The sequence below is a fragment of the Mirounga leonina genome, unplaced genomic scaffold (genome assembly GCF_011800145.1).
Source record: "Mirounga leonina isolate KUSES-001 unplaced genomic scaffold, KU_Mleo_1.0 Mir_170, whole genome shotgun sequence".
Taxonomy (NCBI): Eukaryota; Metazoa; Chordata; class Mammalia; order Carnivora; family Phocidae; genus Mirounga; species Mirounga leonina.
Window position 1 is genome coordinate 39,237,442 of NW_023270433.1, and position 18,203 is coordinate 39,255,644.

The following is an 18,203-nucleotide window of genomic DNA, read 5'->3' on the forward strand; positions in this document are numbered from 1 at the left end:
AGGCTGACTCATATAATGTTTTATTTTATTTTTTATTTTTTTTATTATGTTATGTTAATCACCATATATTACATCATTAGTTTTTGATGTATCATATAATGTTTTAAATTAACAGTGGTTTTCATTTAACCCAGGTATTCTTTTCCTGTAAGCCCAAATATGGGTTAAGGCAGTTTGATGTAACCAATCACTTCACCCCAAAGTCTAGTTCCAGAAGCTTCTAAAGTTTCTCAGGGAACCAGCATTCTTCAGAAGGTGGCAAGTGCATTGCAAAGTACGGAGGAAACACTTTCTTTAGAGTATCTTACCTCATCGTTTTTTATTTGCTCTTTATAATAGCAGCTGCTATCTCTACACCTTACCTTCTCTCAGGTGCTAGTGTTCTTCCTCACCTGTATAGTCTTTCATTCTTTCACATATGGAATAATCGCTCTCCTTCCATATCATCCTGCAAAAGGTTCTGGTTTGCTGTTCTTATCAGGATACGTTTTTACAACGTAGATTGGTGTGTGGAACTAGTTACATAGAGTCAGGGTAAGGGAAAGCTGGGGCTGAGAACCCTTATAATGTAATTGTTTTATGCTTAGTAAAAACCACCGAAGATAATTTCCCAATCTAGGTCAGTATGATTTTATCTTGCTTTCTGTAATTGATTATACTTTTTACTTTAGTTTCTAGGAACCTCAGAGCCAAATTTGAGACCATTTTAATCATTTTAACAAGACATTTATTATTTTTTCTTCTTTAAACCCTTTTTTTATCATTGCTCTGAATTCATCATATTCATTTTAGTCTCTTACAAATGGTTTCAAAACTAGCTTACATCATTTCGGAATAAAGATAAACCAAATTAATAAAATAAAAAGGATAAAAAGATTGTAAATTCAGGAGTCCTTACATATATGGAATAAAATAATATCTGACCTTAAATTGTGCACTATACATTCCAAATGATTTATGACTTAAATATCAATCACACAATACTTAGAAGAGTGATTCTTTATGTTAAAATCACAGACCTCTAAGGGTGCCTGGGTGGCTCAGTTGGTTAAGTGTCTGCCTTCAGCTCAGGTCATGTTCCCAGGGTCCTGGGATCAAGCCCGCATCTAGGCTCCCTGTTCAGCGGGGAGCCTGCTTCTCCCTCTTCCTCTGCTGTTCCCCCTGCTTGTGCTGTCTCGCTTGCTGTCCCTGTCAAATAAATAAGTAAAATCTTTTAAAAAATAAAAAAAAATAAAATCACAGACCTCTAAAGAATCTAATGGAAGCTCTAATAGTCTCCCTAGAAAATGCATCATCAAAATTTACACAGATTTTTTTTTTTTAAATCCACCAATATGTAGCCATATTTTCAATTTTGGCTCATAGATTAACAAATAAGATCCTCAAGAGTGAAATATATATAAGTAAATATCCAACATTAGGATGGCAAGGAATAATAATGTTGAAAAGTGTCTCATTAAAAAGTACACAGTTTTCGGGCGCCTGCGTGGCTCGGTCAGTTAAGCATCTGCCTTCGGCTCGGGTCATGATCCCAGGGTCCCGGGATCGAGTCCCACATCGGACTCCCTGCTCAGCAGGGTCTGCTTCTCCCTCTGACCCTCCCTCTCTCATGCTCTCTCACTCTCTCTCTCTCTCTCAAATAAATAAATAAAATCTTTTAAAAAAAGCAAATAACCTGTTTAAAAAAAAGTACACAGTTTTCTACACTTAACACTATATTATTTAAATGCATCTATGTGCTGCATAGTGAGATTAGAAAAGTGACAAGAATCAGCTTAGAAACAAACAAATTCAATCAATCAATCAATCATAGGCAATCCCATTACTACCCCTACCACCATAGTCATTGTGAATTTACCAGACACAATGTTTTAGGTCATTTTTATTTTACTATTTCAGAAGTTCCAGATATTTTACTACCATCTTAAATAACTTCTAAAGGACCCTTTTCATTAAATAATGTCTGTTATTTTCTATTAAGAAAAGCAAATATTGATCTACAGCATGTAGTATTAATATAATCTGTTTGTCATGTTATTTGAAGTTTTCTCTCTGTTCTCTGAGGAACAAAGCATTAATCCTAAGTGTATCCTCTATTTGACAAAACAAGTAGGCACTATTTAGCTTACTATTTATTGAATAAGGAGATTAAATGATGTCTTTAAGTTGATTTTTAATTCGGTCATTCTTACCATCAAAAGGGTAAGGTACATTTTTCTATGTTCTCATTAAAGTAATAAATAGAAAATAAAGCATGACATTTCACCCAGGGCTACCACTTTATATTTAGCTTCTTTAATATATTCTACTATAGCTAGAAAATAAAACAATGTATACACATAAGCAAATTTTTTTTAAAAATCTTCATTTTATTGCTTGAATCCAATGATATAATATGGGCTTCTTCTACCTTTGAGACTATACTTAGCAAATACAGAGGCAATTTAGCATTTTCCCAACTCACATCTACTACAATATTTAAGAAGATTTCATCTAATTGAACACATGTTGGAACAAATTTAATAGAAGTGTTCTTGTAAATGCTTCAATGGCTAGATGGGAGACAAGCTAGGCAGGCAGTGAAGTGAACATCATTTTGGTTGGGCTCTCCAGGCTAAGAAGTCATTTGCAAGATGTTTTGACTGCTGAGAATGTCAGCCATAATCAATCTTAGAGATAGAAGGAGGCGGCAAGTGGGTGAGGTAATGTTCAAATTCATGGAAAGATGACTAGTCATAATAAAAAGAAATGGATATGGGAGCACTGCCTTGAAAGAATTTGAGAACATTTAAGTTCACAAATGGTAAATTTCTATCTTGAGAAATGTAGTCAATATAGTTATGTAATACGGTTATCAACTTCCAGATCTGTGTGTCCCTACCAGATATCCCTTAGCTTTGGGGAAGAACATATATTGTATAGAAGCACACTTTAATACAAACTGTCTTGATTCTTAATAGAAATACAAAAATGATGGATATATGTATGCAGACTTCCTGTATATCTTTTTTTAACAATAAAGTTGTCTTTTTCCTTAATGTTTAATTCAAGTTTCTTATTTAACCAGATTGTTTCCTAGAAGGCTCAAAATTAAGATGTCCACCTTTTGAAGGTATATCAGGGCAAATACAGTAAGAATCTGGCTGCTTCATTAATATGGATAGGGCAAAAGCAGTTCAGAATATAAATAAGTATGTGAAACTTTTAATTTTATTATATTCAAAGATTTTAAACCCCTACATCTGGACTTGAGTAAAGATGTGTCACAGAACAGACAGCAATGATTTTAGAATATTGCAAAGTTTTGTTTTGCAGATAAATATTTTGTTTATTTTAATAATGCATTTTCTCAACCATTTTGAAGACTGCAAACATTTTAACCTAATTTACAGGGGAAATTTTTACCTCACATTCAACATTAATTTAATCCACAAACATTGCATAAGTACTCTGTATAAGATGCTGTATTGGGAATTGGGAGTACAAAGCAACACCTAAACCTGGTCAATAAATAGATCAGAATACAACCACGGAGGAACATTTCAGCTCTCATTTGCAGTATGAGAAGTAGTGAATTACAAATTAATGATGTACTGCTATAGAAAGGTGTTCACAGTTAGTCGCTGGAACCCTCAAGGAGTTTCCCTGAGGCTGGATGGGATGGGATATGGTGGAGGGTGTGGGATAGAGGGAAAAGAAGGTAAGTAGTGCATTATCTTTTTTTTTCTTTCCTTTCCCTTTTAATAATCACAGACTCAAGTCACTCTATCTATTGTACGCCTGTCTATAAATGGACAGAGAGTACTATTGTAAGGAAAAGATAACATTAAACCACACATTAATAAAAGGTATTCTGCTAATTAATGGAGGACTTCTTCATTATTCAATCTTGTCCTAAGATATATGTTAAAGAAAATCACTAGTAAACATTTAAGTTTGAAAAATTAAATGTTAATGATTCCATTTTAGAATGATAAAGCCAACTCAATAATGGTCTTTATATGTTTTACAAATGAAACTTGCTTAAAGTTCTACTGCCTCCAAATTAGAGGGTAATCAGTGTATTATCTCTACTTCTTAACTGCCATGACAAGTCCTTAGACTTCTTTCTCAGAAGCAAATTTGGAGAATTGGCTTACAGTGATGTTCTTTAATTTGATCCCATTGATTGTAGACATAAAATTTTGGCACTCATAGCTTCTTAAACAAATGTACATTTTTCTTTGGTAATTTCAGGGTTTTTATTATTTATTATTAATTTTTATTTATTTACCTATTTATTGGTGGGGGAAACATGGCAGAGGTAGGGTTAAGAAAAGAGGGCTTCTTTTGTCTTATTTAGACTTTTTGTTGTTATTAGGGAGACAGTGCGTCTCTAAGTCCCTGTAATATAGAAATCACTAGCTGTGAAACTTGAAGCAGTTCAGCTAAAATCTCTGTCCAAGCAGACTTCCCTGTAGAATGGGCTAAAAAAATGAAAACTCACAGAATTTTGATAATAAGGATGTGAGAGATCTTCACAAACTATGCAGTGTTACTCAAACTGAGTCTTAACCCGTTTTGCCGCTGACTTCATTGATTTGAGAGACAAAGTACTGTGAGTTTGCAGTCTAGTCAGTTGTACTCCTTTATATAACAAATGCAGAAAATGGTTTCTGGTACAGCAAGATACACCATAAAGAACCTGAATTCTGGTGTCATGAAGACCCGGTTTCAAGTTGTGTTTTCATGGTTTAATGGTTGTGTGTTTTTGGCAATCTAATACACTTTAAATCCCAGTTTATTCATTTGTAAAGCTAGAATAATAATAAACTCCATTAAGGTTTTGGGTTTAAGTTAGATAATGTAGAAAGTCCACAGACCATAGTGTATTTTTATTTCATGAGCATAATTTACTCGCTGTTTGGGTTAACAGTATGAGCATATTTTTAACAATGTGTATAAAAGCACCAGTGTGTTTATGTGGATAATTTTAATGTGTATAATGGTTTAACAACCAATTTTGTTTTTAATCCTGCCTTCAAAAGTAAACAAAAAATAACATCAGCCACATTAAATTGTAGGCATATCAAAGGAAACACTCAATAATTGAATTCATATTTCCTAGAAAAAAATTTATGTATTTAATAAGAAATTATACTCCTTCAAGTTTATGCTTTAACTTTCTTTTTTCCATTTTAAGGTTTAGCAACATATCAGTTCAAGTTGAATATGAATATTGACAGCTGCATTTTTACAAAAAGAATATTTCTACCCAAGGAGAAAAGAGAGAAAAATTAGTTTTAGAATTTCATTATTGCTGTGGGACACAGAAATACATTTTTATGGCTATGGGATTTCATGATGAATCATTGCAAGAGTTGATTGAAAAATAATGTGTGAATATACTAAACAGGATGAGTGGTTTTAGGAAAGAAAGTATTAAAGTGCTCCCCTATATGACCTGAATATTTCACTTTAGGGTTATTTTTTCCTCACTTCTAAGATATTAGCATACAAAAAGTAATGAAATACACTATGAAGAAAATCAAGGCAATGAGTTCCTTTTTAACTTTAATGCTTTTATACCATGCTTATTATGAAAAGTGAACATTAATGTAAAAATTCAGTCCTTAAGATCAGTTTTTTGGTCTGAGCTTTCTGCTATTCTAATTAAACAAAAGCTACATTTCTTTCCTCTTTGTACATTTTTGGCAATATTAACATTGTTTATGGGAAAATATGCATGAATAATAAAATGGATTTTTAAAAGCATCTTGTGGAAACCAAATAATTTGCATTTTCCCTGAGGAATGTTTACTAATTCCTTTTTTTTTTTTTTGAAACTTATGTTGTTACTTCTCACTTACTCTACACTATTTGCCAATGTGGAGCATCTAGCTTTCTTGAAATTTCATTCTACTTTCTACATAATGTGGCTCCTTTCTCATTCTTCCCCTACATCTGTGATTATGTATCATAATCTTCCTCGCTAGCAGATCTTCCACCATCTTGTTTCTGAAGTATATTTCTGAAGTATATGTACATCCAGCAACTATATATCATCATTCTCTTTTCATCTGTTTTTTAGTTTAGTTTTTTTTTTAAGATTTTATTTATTTATTTGAGAGAGAGCAGGAGCAGGGGGGAGGGGCAAAGGGAGAAGGAGAGCAGACTCCCTGCTGAGTGGGGAGCCCCCATACGGGCTCAGTCCCAGGACCCTGGGATCATGACCTAAGCCCAAGGCAGATGCTTAAACAATTGAGCCACCCAGGCACCCCATAGTTTTGTTTTGTTTTTTAATAAAGATTCATTATGGTTTCTTGGATGATCTCTAGTTCTTTGTTTTAATATTTATAGTTGCAATTATTTACCTATATATCACTGATTGTAGAAGTACTATGTTTCTTGGTTATAAAATTGTTATGTTTTTAAACTTCTAATTTTAATTCAGAAATTTTACTGCAATTTTATCAGAATATATCCTTTACTTCACCTTATATTTAGTAAACCCATTAGTCTATAAAATCAGTGCTTTGGTAATCTTGGTAATTTGGTTAATTTTCATAGTCTTGTAATCGACTTTCCAGAAAAAGAATTACATTTTAAAAAACTTAAGTTCTGTTTCTCCTTAGTCACCTTGTTCATTACATTTTTTTCTTATTATCACAATTTCTGTCCTGCTCTTTTAATGTAGTCTATCCCCTAATATAATTGGATTATTAATTTCAGACTGTTTTTCATTTAAATGTAATTCCATAAATGTCCTAAATTCTCCATCTCCCAAGTTTTGGTCTGATATTGGTATAACATGACCCAGACATTGCGATTCAGTCTCATTGCCCCACCGGCAAATCTGCAGGGTATACCTGGGAAATCAGTGCGCTTCATCACTCACAGGGCTATTCTGACAGATGGTGAGGTTAAGAAATGATGCCAAAAAGAGCAGAAACTAGATAAAAGTGTAACATTGATCAATAATGCGCATTTTGACCATTCCTTAAGTTATTTAACATTGCTGAGACTCAGTACCTTCACCTGCAAAATGAGGTGTTTGGGTTAGTAATCTCAGTGTCACTAATTATAGGATATGAGTCAGTGTCCCAATATAAAAAAAAAATCAGAAAAGTCAATATAAGATAACTCAAGGAGGGTTTATTATTTTAAGCCATTTATGAAGATGTGTGTGGAAACGATAAGTTGGTAGCAGTTGATCTGTGACCTCACCTGGGCTTAAAAGGGAGGGTATGTGCTATGGTGAGCGCTGTGAATTGTGTAAGACTGTTGAATCACAGACCTGTACCTCTGAAACAAATAATACATTATATGTTTAAAAAAAAAAGAAGAGATGGACACTGGGGAGGGTGTGTGCTCTGGTAAGCGCTGTGAATTGTGCAAGACTGTTGAATCTCAGATCTGTACCTCTGAAACAAATAATGCAATATATGTTAAGAAAAAAAAAAAGAAGAAGAAGAAGGTAGCGGGAGGGGAAGAATGAAGTGGGGGAAATCGGAGGGGTAGACGAACCATGAGAGATGATGGACTCTGAAAAACAAACTGAGGGTTCTAGAGGGGAGGGGGGTGGGAGGATGGGTTAGCCTGGTGGTGGGTATTGAGGAGGGCACATTCTGCATGGAGCACTGGATGTTATGCACAAACAATGAATCATGGAACACTTCATCTAAAACTAATGATGTAATATATGGGGATTAACATAAGAATAATAAAAAAAAAAGTCCTGTTTTACCACTGTGTATGTGTGTATGTATGTATGTGTATGTGTAGGAGAGAGGGTTTATTTGAGAGGAAGAGCAAATGCATAGATTATATTCATTCAAGCATTCATTCACTCAAAATATTTATTGAGTACCTACTATGAGTGCTGGACACCCTGTAGTTAAGAGAGAGGCGCCTGAGACTTTGTGGGACCTTGCAGGATATTGTTATCTTTCTGGACTGCCTTACCAGCTCAGATTTCTATTTAGCCTCTGGTGAAGTAAGCAAACCAATATCCTAATGAATACAAAGCATATGAGTAGGACCCTACATTCTGTACAAGCCTTTTCCTTGTATAGGATTCCATGAGTAAAAAGAGAAAGCTGACTATGGAGTGTGTAAAACACATATCTCAAATCTATAATTTATAGTTTGTTCATGTGCTATCTTATAATAATAAGCCCAATCTAATCATAAAAAGATGAAGTGCAGTGAAGTCCGTGAAAAAAATTACGAACTATTCACTACTGTTCATCACAGTGTTTCCTGTCTAGCAAAGGTTATTTACTCATTTATATTCATTGTAAATGATAATAAACACCTAACTGTGCTGAGTGGTTGACAGAGTATAAGGTGGCCATAGATGTTGATTTATGCCAAGGTAGGAAATGCATCTGGCACAAAGGTTTTAACCAGATATTGTATTTTAAAACTTTTCAATAAAGTATAATCTCTAATTGATGGCTTTCTGTCCATCTGTAAAATAAAGTAGCTGGTTTAGAAAATCATGAATATTGCATTTACCTTCCACATACTTTGACAGAAGTTTAAAAATTGAGGAAAACTAGTTAGTTAGAGATGTAGAGAAATTCTTGTTCTTACGGAGTACTCATTGTATGTACAAAACTGTCTTCGAAACTGGCTATATATTATTTTCTTTAAATTTTTTAAATATATAATGTATTATTTGTTTCAGGGGTATGGGTCTGTGATTTATCAGTCTTACACAATTCACAGCGCTCGCCATGGTACATAGCCTCCCCAGTGTCCATCACCCAGCCACCCCATCCCTCCCACCCCCTTCCACTTCAGCAACCCTCAGTTTGTTTCCTGAGATTAAGAGTCTCTTATGGTTTGTCTCCCCCTCTGGTTTCATCTTGTTTCATTTTTCCCTCCCTTCCCCTATGATCCCCTGTCCTGTTTCTCAAATTCCTCATATGAGTGAGATCATATGATAATTCTCTTTCTCTGATTGAGTTATTTTGCTTAGCATAATACCCTCTAGTTCTATCCACGTCATTGCAAATGGTAAAATTTCATTTTTTTGTTGGCTGCATAATATTCCATTGTGTATATATACCACATTTTTTTTTATCCATTCATCTGTTGATGGACATATAAGCTCTTTCTGTAGTTTGGCTATTGTGGATATTGCTGCTATAAACATTGGGGTGCACGTGCCCCTTCGGATCACTACATTTGTATCTTTGGGGTAAATACCCAGTAGTGCAATTGCTGGGTCATATGGTAGCTCTATTTTAAACTTTTTGAGGAACCTCCATACAGTTTTCCAGAGTGGCTGCACCAGCTTGCATTTCCACCAACAATGTAAGAGGGTTCCCCTTTCTCTGCATCCTCGCCAACATCTGTCATTTCCTGACTTGTTAATTTTAGCCATTCTGACTGGTGTGAGGTGATATCTCATTGAGGTTTTGATTTGGACTTCCCTGATGCCAAGCGATGTTGAGCACTTTTTCATGTGTCTGTTGGCCGTTTGGATGTCTTCTTTGGAGAAATGTCTGTTCATGTCTTCTGCCCATTTCTTGATTGGATTATTTGTTCTCTGGGTATTGAGTTTGATAAGTTCTTTATAGATTTTGGATACTAGCCCTTTATCTGATATGTCATTTGCAAATATCTTCTCCCATTCTGTCAGTTGTCTTTTGGTTTTGTTGACTGTTTCCTTTGCTGTGCAAAAGCTTTTTATCTTGATGAAGTCCCAAGAGTTCATTTTTGCCCTTGCTTCCCTTGCCTTTGGTCATATGTCTAGGAAACAGTTGCTGCAGTCAAGGTTGAAGAGGTTGCTGCCTTTGTTCTCCTCAAGGATTTTGATGGATTCCTGTCTCATATTTAGGTCTTTCATCCATTTTGAGTCTATTTTTGTATATGGTGTAAGGAAATGGTCCAGTTTCATTCTTCTGCATGTGGCTGTCCAATTTTCCCAACACCATTTGTTGAAGAGACTGTCTTTTTCCAATGGACGTTCTTTCCTGCTTTGTCGAAGATTAGTTGACCGTAGAGTTGAGGGTCCATTTCTGGGCTCTCTATTCTGTTCCATTGATCTATGTGTCTGTTTTTGTGCCAAAACTGGCTATATATTCTTTCACATTGACTATTCTGTTTCCTCACTTATAAGTTCCTTGGAAACAATGAACCTGACATTATATAATTTTCTTGTTTTTTAAAACAATCCATTTTTGCAGGGTCTTTTTCACACAATATTGGCATTTTACTAGGTTTTTATTAGCTAGTGATATAAGTGATAATTATTTAAGTCTATATTCAATAGATACTAACCTTGAAGATAAATATTCTAGTTAGTTAAGTAATACACAGTTACAAACTTTAGAGGAATAGGAAGTCTTTGTTGAAACTATCATTGTCTATATAATTTTAACTTCATAGTGTGTATTCTATTATGTTTATGATCTCTGACGTAATTGAAAGCATACTTTTATTATTCAGTTTGATTTAGGTTTCAGGCATGCTAGGGCCCTAATACCAAGATGTGGGGAGGAATAAGAAAGATGATACTGGATAGGATTGGTTGGGCTAAGTTGTTAGTTTCTCAGATTCTTGAAGAATATAGTTAGCTACCCAAAGATTCTAAAAAATTAATCCATTGAAAGCATGGAGAAGGTCAGTTTACTGGGGAAATGTGGAGAAAATACAGTGTTTATTTAGGTTGGTAGGTAATGTATTACTCACCAAGGACACTATTTCCAGGATCTGAGGTTCTGACAGGAATTTCCACCTAGCGAAAAACTAAAACTATATACAGAAAAAGTTGGCAGAAGCGTAGTTTTTTTATTTTGGTCAGTATGGTAAAGAATAGGAACAGGCTAATGACTGAGCACCATGGGCACTCACAGGGCTCTCTACACAAATATTCCCCATTCCAAATCTGAAGTAAACCTACCATGAGGCTAAGAATTCTGACACGTTTCATACCTTGGCCAGGATTTGTTTTCGAATCTTTGAGGTTTAGCATTTGTATGAAAGTCATCAATTATGTGCAGATAATTGAGTAACAGGCCAGGGTCTGTCAGAAACAATCATAGAAATGCAATACAGTTTTGGGAATGCAATGTGAATTAAAAAAATAGAAATACATGATAACTGTCAAAAGTGGGTGGGAAAATGTAAATTTTTTTATAAATACATGATGCAGTCCACAAGGACACTTAAATATTAAAAATAGTCTCTCTATTAGTAAAATAAAAAGGGGTGCCTGGGTGGCTCAGTCGTTAAGCATCTGCCTTCGGCTCAGGTCATGATCCCAGGGTCCTGGGATCCAGCCCCACATCGGGCTCCCTGCTCCACAGGAAGCCTGCTTCTCCCTCTCCCACTCCCCCTGCTTGTGTTCCCTCTTCGCTGTCTCTCTGTCAAATAAATAAATAAAATCTTTAAAAAAAATAAAAATACATTTCTCTCCTCCTCCTCCTCTTCCCCCTCTTCCTTTTCTCCTCTCCATCCTGTACCTCTTCCTCCCCTTTCTCCCCCTTCTCCTCCTCCATCCCTCCCTTTCTGTCTCCTTTGAGAAAAGAAACCAAGAGGTTCTGGTGTAATAAACAGTTAAAAGAGCATGCTGTATTGTTCCTTTACATATTTTAGAGCATAATAATGTTTTTTTCTGCATTTCATTTGGAAGGCTTACTTCTTGACATCTAAATGTAAGCTTAGTGCAATGTGTTAAATTATTACTACCAGATACTACATCTAGCAGCCTAAGTACTGCAAGGTTTAAAAGTATTATGTTTGCTTTATGTTCTTTGTTTTCTTGCTTATGTGAATATAAGGTGGTCATTTGTTATCTGATTTCACATTTACATTTTTGATATATAAGCATCACATGGACTCAGCCAAAGCATGGTCTTGAAAGTCTGTATCTTGAGTATTTAGTGCTATTATCAGAACATTAATTTTACATTTTTTTCACTTTGAACTGAAGCTGAAAACATTAACATTTATTATGCTACCTGTTTTTGTTTGTTTGTTTGTTTTATTCTTTGTAACTCATTCTGTGTGTATCAGGGTTCTCCAGAGAGGGCAAAAAAACCCTATACATATACACACACACACACACACACACACACACACACATACAACATACAGTTGATACTTGAAAAGTGTGGGGGTTAGGGGTTCTAACAGTCAAAAACCTATATATAACTTTGGACTGCCCCAAAACAACAACCAATAGCCTACTCTTGACCAGAAGCCTTACCAATAGCATAAAGTTGATTAACACATATTTTGTATGTATTATATACTGTATTCTTAAAATAAGTCAGAAAAAGTAAATGTTATTAAGAAAAGCAGGATGAGAAAATACATTTACATTATAGTACCATAGTTATTGAAAATCTTTATATAAGTGGACCCATCCAGTTTAAACCCCTGTTGTTCAAGGGTCAACTCTGTGTGTGTGTGTGTGTGTGTGTTTCACTTAAATTGGTTCAATGTGATTGTGGGGGCAAGCATTGTGATTGTGGGGACTTCAATGTGATTGTGGAGGCAAGCAAATTCAAAATCTGCGGAGGGCAAGCATGAAGATTAGAACTGCATGATTTGAAAGCAAGAAAGGATTTGTGCCTGCAGTCTTGAGGCAGAATTTCTTCTTTAAAAAACCTCTCTAGTTTTTGCTCTAAAGGCCTTTCAACTGATTTGAAAAAGTCCACCCACGTTATGAAGGTTAAACTACTTAAAATCAACTGATTGTAGATGTTAACTACAGCTACAAAATGCTTTCACAGCAGCACCTAGATTAGTGCTTGATTTAAATAGCTGGATACTGTAGCCTAGCCATATTGACACATAAAACTAAACAATCACACTTTGCAAACTCCTTTCTGTGATAAAACCTATGTGGTGGGAACAGTTTAGGACTTAGAGTGTTACATTAATAATTTCAGAATGTACTCACTCACCCATGGAATCTTAGAGTACTGTAATTACTTTGAAATACATCTTCAAATACAGTGCAGGAGTATAGGATCCCAAACCTCCCTAGGTATAACTAAATTATCCCCCTTTCTGAGCTCAATCTAGTGGATAAAATAAATTATATAAAAAAAGGTTATATTAAAGCTGAGAGTATCAGGTGCCACACAAAAACATAAATGTTGTGTAATAAGTGCCAAGTGTCTTCACAGAAAAAATACTAAGATAAAGACAGTAGTCTCTTACAGTTATCAGGTCATTATATTAAAATGTGACTAGTTACACAACTATTATGAGGATACTAATAAAACACAAAGGAAAAAGTGTATAACTCAGTCTGGGGCATTAATTTAAGCTGCATCTAGAAAGTTGCTTTCTTGGGAAGGTAGCATTCTAGTTACAGAGAAATACTTCTGCAGAGAAAACACGATGCCCTGGCAGAAAGGCAGGCAGTTTAATATCAATGCTGGAGTTGGTGAATCTCTGAAACACTGAAGGGAGGTGAGTTTCCTCAGGTTAATACTGGGCCAGCATGCCCAGGTGCATACTTTTTTAAGAACTGGGACTTATGTTTGTTTGTTTGTTTGTTTGATTTTGGTAGGCAGTACAACTAATTGGCTATGAAAAAAATTCTCACATCCTTTTACATTCAAGACACTTTTTGAAACGTACATATATAGCAATAGTAACTATGCATGATAGTTTTTTAAAATACACATCTCTGAAAAAGGGGTTACCTGATAGCGTATGGATTCATATTCTGTCTCCACAAAAGTGAGTATTATACCTTATTCAATTTATTATACCTTATTCAACTTATGTCAATACCACATGCAAGGGGGCCAAATCATATATTATATGGCTTCAGTGATGCTATGGTTTTTAAAAATGAGATTTTATATTTCTTTAAAAATTCTAATTTTCCTTCTTTCCAGGATTTTCAATTTTTTTCCTCTCCACCGTTTTTTTTTTCAAGTTGAATATATACAAAGGAATTAACAAACTTCTGCACCTTAGAGTGGTAGTAAAGAACCTACTCTCATTCAGATTTTCATAGCAACCCCTAAACCTACCATGTGAAGTCATGTTGCACATCTGCAGTGATAGAATTTTGTGGAATACAGTGTGAAAACCACTGCACTCCAAAATGCTGCTTTAAGTCATGTGTACATAAATATCCACTTGCATAAGAGAATTTTTTTAAGAAATTTATTCTTGTTAATGAAATATTAATTGGATATTAATTGAAGATGTAAAGCTCTTTCATATACAAAATTATTACTGCCTTTTTTCTTTTTTTTAAGATTTTATTTATTTATTTGACAGAGACACAGCAAGAGAGGGAACACAAGCAGGGGGAGTGGGAGAGGGAGAAGCAGGCTTTCCGCTGAGCAGGGAGCCCAATGTGGGGCTGGATTCTGGGTTCATGACCTGACCTGAAGGCAGACACTTAACGACTGAGCCACCCAAGTGCCCCTATTACTGCCTTTTTATTATTATTTCTTCCCCTTTTCTTCCCAACATGCTTTCTATCTCCCTTTCTCTCCTTCCCACAAACCCATTTTCTTTACCATCTCTTCTTTCTTCCCCTTCTTCTTTGCCTTCTTCTTCTTTCACCAACAACGCTGGCCTAGATTTGGTTATCCTCCTTCTCACATTAAATGTAGACCTTAGACTATTTCTGGCCAAGCAATAAATACAACTAAAACCTTTAGCAGGTTTTTCCTAGTGAAGAGGGAAGCCACTGTACTTATAAGAACAGAATAGGAGCAGTAGAATACAAGATGAATTTCATGTCCAAATGTCTTAGGCTTTCAGGAGAGCAATCCTAGGATTTCTTTCCAACATTTTATTTAATTAATTAATTTATTTAGCTTAACCCCACTTGCCAGTATATTTTAATTTATTGTAACTCATTTCCAAAGACTTCAACTAAATAAAAGTTATTATATAGATATGCATTTGATTTATGCCTATAGGAATAATTTTGTTGGTTTATGAGATTTTTTTTCCCAATTTTGCTACTTTGGGGCAGAATTCATCATCATCATCATCTTTGTTATCATCCCCACCTTCGGTATCATAGCTACAACAGCTAAAGTTTCACACATTTTGATTAGCACATATTACATTTACCTTCTTCATTTTTCCGATAAAATTTCAGTCTTAAATATTCAGTGGTTAAATGACTCATCCAATATAACACAGTCAATAAGTATAAGAGCTGAACAGATTCCAAAGTTCATACGCAGCACCATTTACAGAGAGTCAGATCTGCAAAAAATTCAAAATACCTCAAATTTGTTAATGATGTTGCCTGGGGTGGTATCATTATGGGTTGGTTATGGTTATTTTGAATGAGTGTTAAACTTTCCAGTATTTTATGAATTTCCTAAATTGAACATGTTTATATATGTATATATAAAATTAATGTAGGTATGTGTGTGTGTGTGTGTGTGTATAAAATTCAGGTGTATTGAAGGCATAATTCCCACCACATCAAAATTAAAGGTAATACCTTTTAAATACCTATTTCTGAGCAAATTATTATTTAACTTAAATATTCTTGTATTTTATTTCTTTTTGATTTATAAGGACCTAACAAGTGATCATTTATCTTTAGATCCATGTTTCATTGCTTCTGTAATATATATGACAACATATAACCTATTGATCTTCGTAGTCTAAAGTCACCCAGATTTGTTCTGCTTCCTTCTTTTATTGCAATGCTCTTACAATGGAAACAAATGAAAAAGAGCAGGCAGGAATTCACAGACATATGTGAATTAGCTGATCATCACTTTGTATTTGGAATACATATATATATATCTGGCAGCCTGCAAGATAACCATGTCAATATATTAGAATTCTATATATATATATATATATATATAAACTATACGTGTTTGTATACATGCAAACACATATATATACATACATATACATGTATGTGTATATATATATAAAACTTGCTGGAAAAAATTTGATTTTTAACCAGAAAGGGTCAAGCATTAAATGAATTTTTAGGGTGGTATAATATAGAAAATATAAGACCTATACTTGTTAGATACAGTGGAGTTGTATAAGTACTGTGCTCTCTCTCGTTCATAGAACTTTCAGTAATTTACTGTAGTACAGTGATCAATCAGAGCCATCATGATGATGTCCCATGGAGAACACTGAGTTGAACAGTTAGTTGAAGTGAAAGGTAGTCTTCTATGCCCTTGAAGATCACTTTAATGAAGAAGACATACATTTTCCTAATGACTCACCCAAAAAAGAAATCCTCCATAATGTTGAAATAACATACTAGAGAAAAAGTTGTGAAATGTGAATATGGGAAAGAATGAGATTAACTCTGACCACTAGGCCTAGAGAGATGTAATGGAGTGATCAGCTTTCTCATAGTTCATGAAAAATAATTAAACTTCCTATATTTAATTTCATCTTTAAAATCAGATCAGTAATAAAATCTTTCAGCAACTAACCCCTCTCTTTCAGATAAGACAAGCACAATGGCCAAAATAGCTGATAATAGACAATATACAGAAGAATGAAGGGAGGATGTGGTGGGTTACAGAAGTACAACCCAAAGCTAATTCACATCAACCACCATGAATGTCATTAGACTCATATAAAACTTCATAACAACAACAAGGCTACAGTGGTCCGCATATTATAATTCATAAATTCTCTATTTTGATGGGCTTTGGACAATCATTAAATACATAAATTTGGATTTCATTGATAAACTAATAAAATCATACAGATTTATTAACCCTAGGCATCTTATTACATATAAAGACTAACCGAGACAAATTGTTTTATCTATAGAATTCTAAGATACTGACATGGATATCTTGCAGACTGCTGTACAAGCAACAATTGGACGCTTTAGTGCAGCTCCCAAATGAGCAGTTCCCTTTACTGCTTCATTAATATAATTGGAACTAGGACTTATTTAGCTCTAGCCAAATGATTTCAAAGGGGCTGATTATTTTGTGAGCCCCTTGGAACAGCATTTCAAAGCAGAAGAGGCATGTGCATGAAGAACCCATCTACTGATGCAGTTGAAATTCCTTGCAAATGAGAAAATTAAAATTTGACACTAACAAGGTGGTTGCTGTGGCCCTGCTTTTTCTGATTAGTAGTCTATTTTTTCTCCTCTTTCCTTCTTTTAATTCAGTGCCAAAAGATATGAGATGTAGGATCTAGTGGTTGAAACGTAGCATAATTTGTAAAGCAGAAAAAAGGTATTTTGTTGAAATTTTGCACTTCAAATTAAAGTTCTATACTACAAATATATGAAATACAAATACATTAAACTTGATTGCAAAGAAATGTATAATAGATTAATGCTTCATATTCAATAGAAGCTCTGAAAAGTGCTTACAAAACAGCATACTAATTTCAATCTCTATTTAGCATTATTGTTAATTTTTAGAATTATTTATTGAATGCATACTATATAACAAGGACTATTCTGTTAGGAAGCATGGCAGAAGCTTCAATCTCTGTTTCTTTCTCTCTTCCACATTTTTTCTACTTTGTATTCCTCTACAATATATATAATGCCTGTATATATAATATGTATATATAAGTATATATGTTAATGAACTTTTAGAATTCACAGAATTATGAGTAAAACAGATAATAAGGAAATAAATGCAGTGGATCTGATCTCTGTTAATGGATTTTTCTTATTTCAGCAGTATTCTATGTTAATAAAAGTATAAATATAAATATAACTATTCATAGACAAACACACACCTTGAGTTTTCTGGGCAAAGAGAAGGAAATAAAAATGGCTTAGAAATACATCAAAATAAAAATACATGACCACATTTATAAGAAAAATAAAATATTTTACTGGATCTGCCAACCTAAGGGCATATATCCCCCCAAAATATGCCTATGCTTCTATCAATGACACTTTGGACTGAATTGTGTTCCCCAAAATTCATATGAGGAATTCTTAATCGCAGGAAACAAACTGAGGGTTGCTGGAGTCGGGGGTGGGGTGGGAGGGATGAGGTGACTGGGTGATAGACACTGGGGAGGGTATGTGCTCTGGTAAGCGCTGTGAATTGTGCAAGACTGTTGAATCTCAGATCTGTACCTCTGAAACAAATAATGCAATATATGTTAAGAAAAAAAAAAAAGAAGAAGAAGGTAGCAGGAGGGGAAGAATGAAGCAGGGGAAATCGGAGGGGTAGACGAACCATGAGAGACGATGGACTCTGAAAAACAAACTGAGGGTTCTAGAGGGGAGGGGGGTGGGAGGA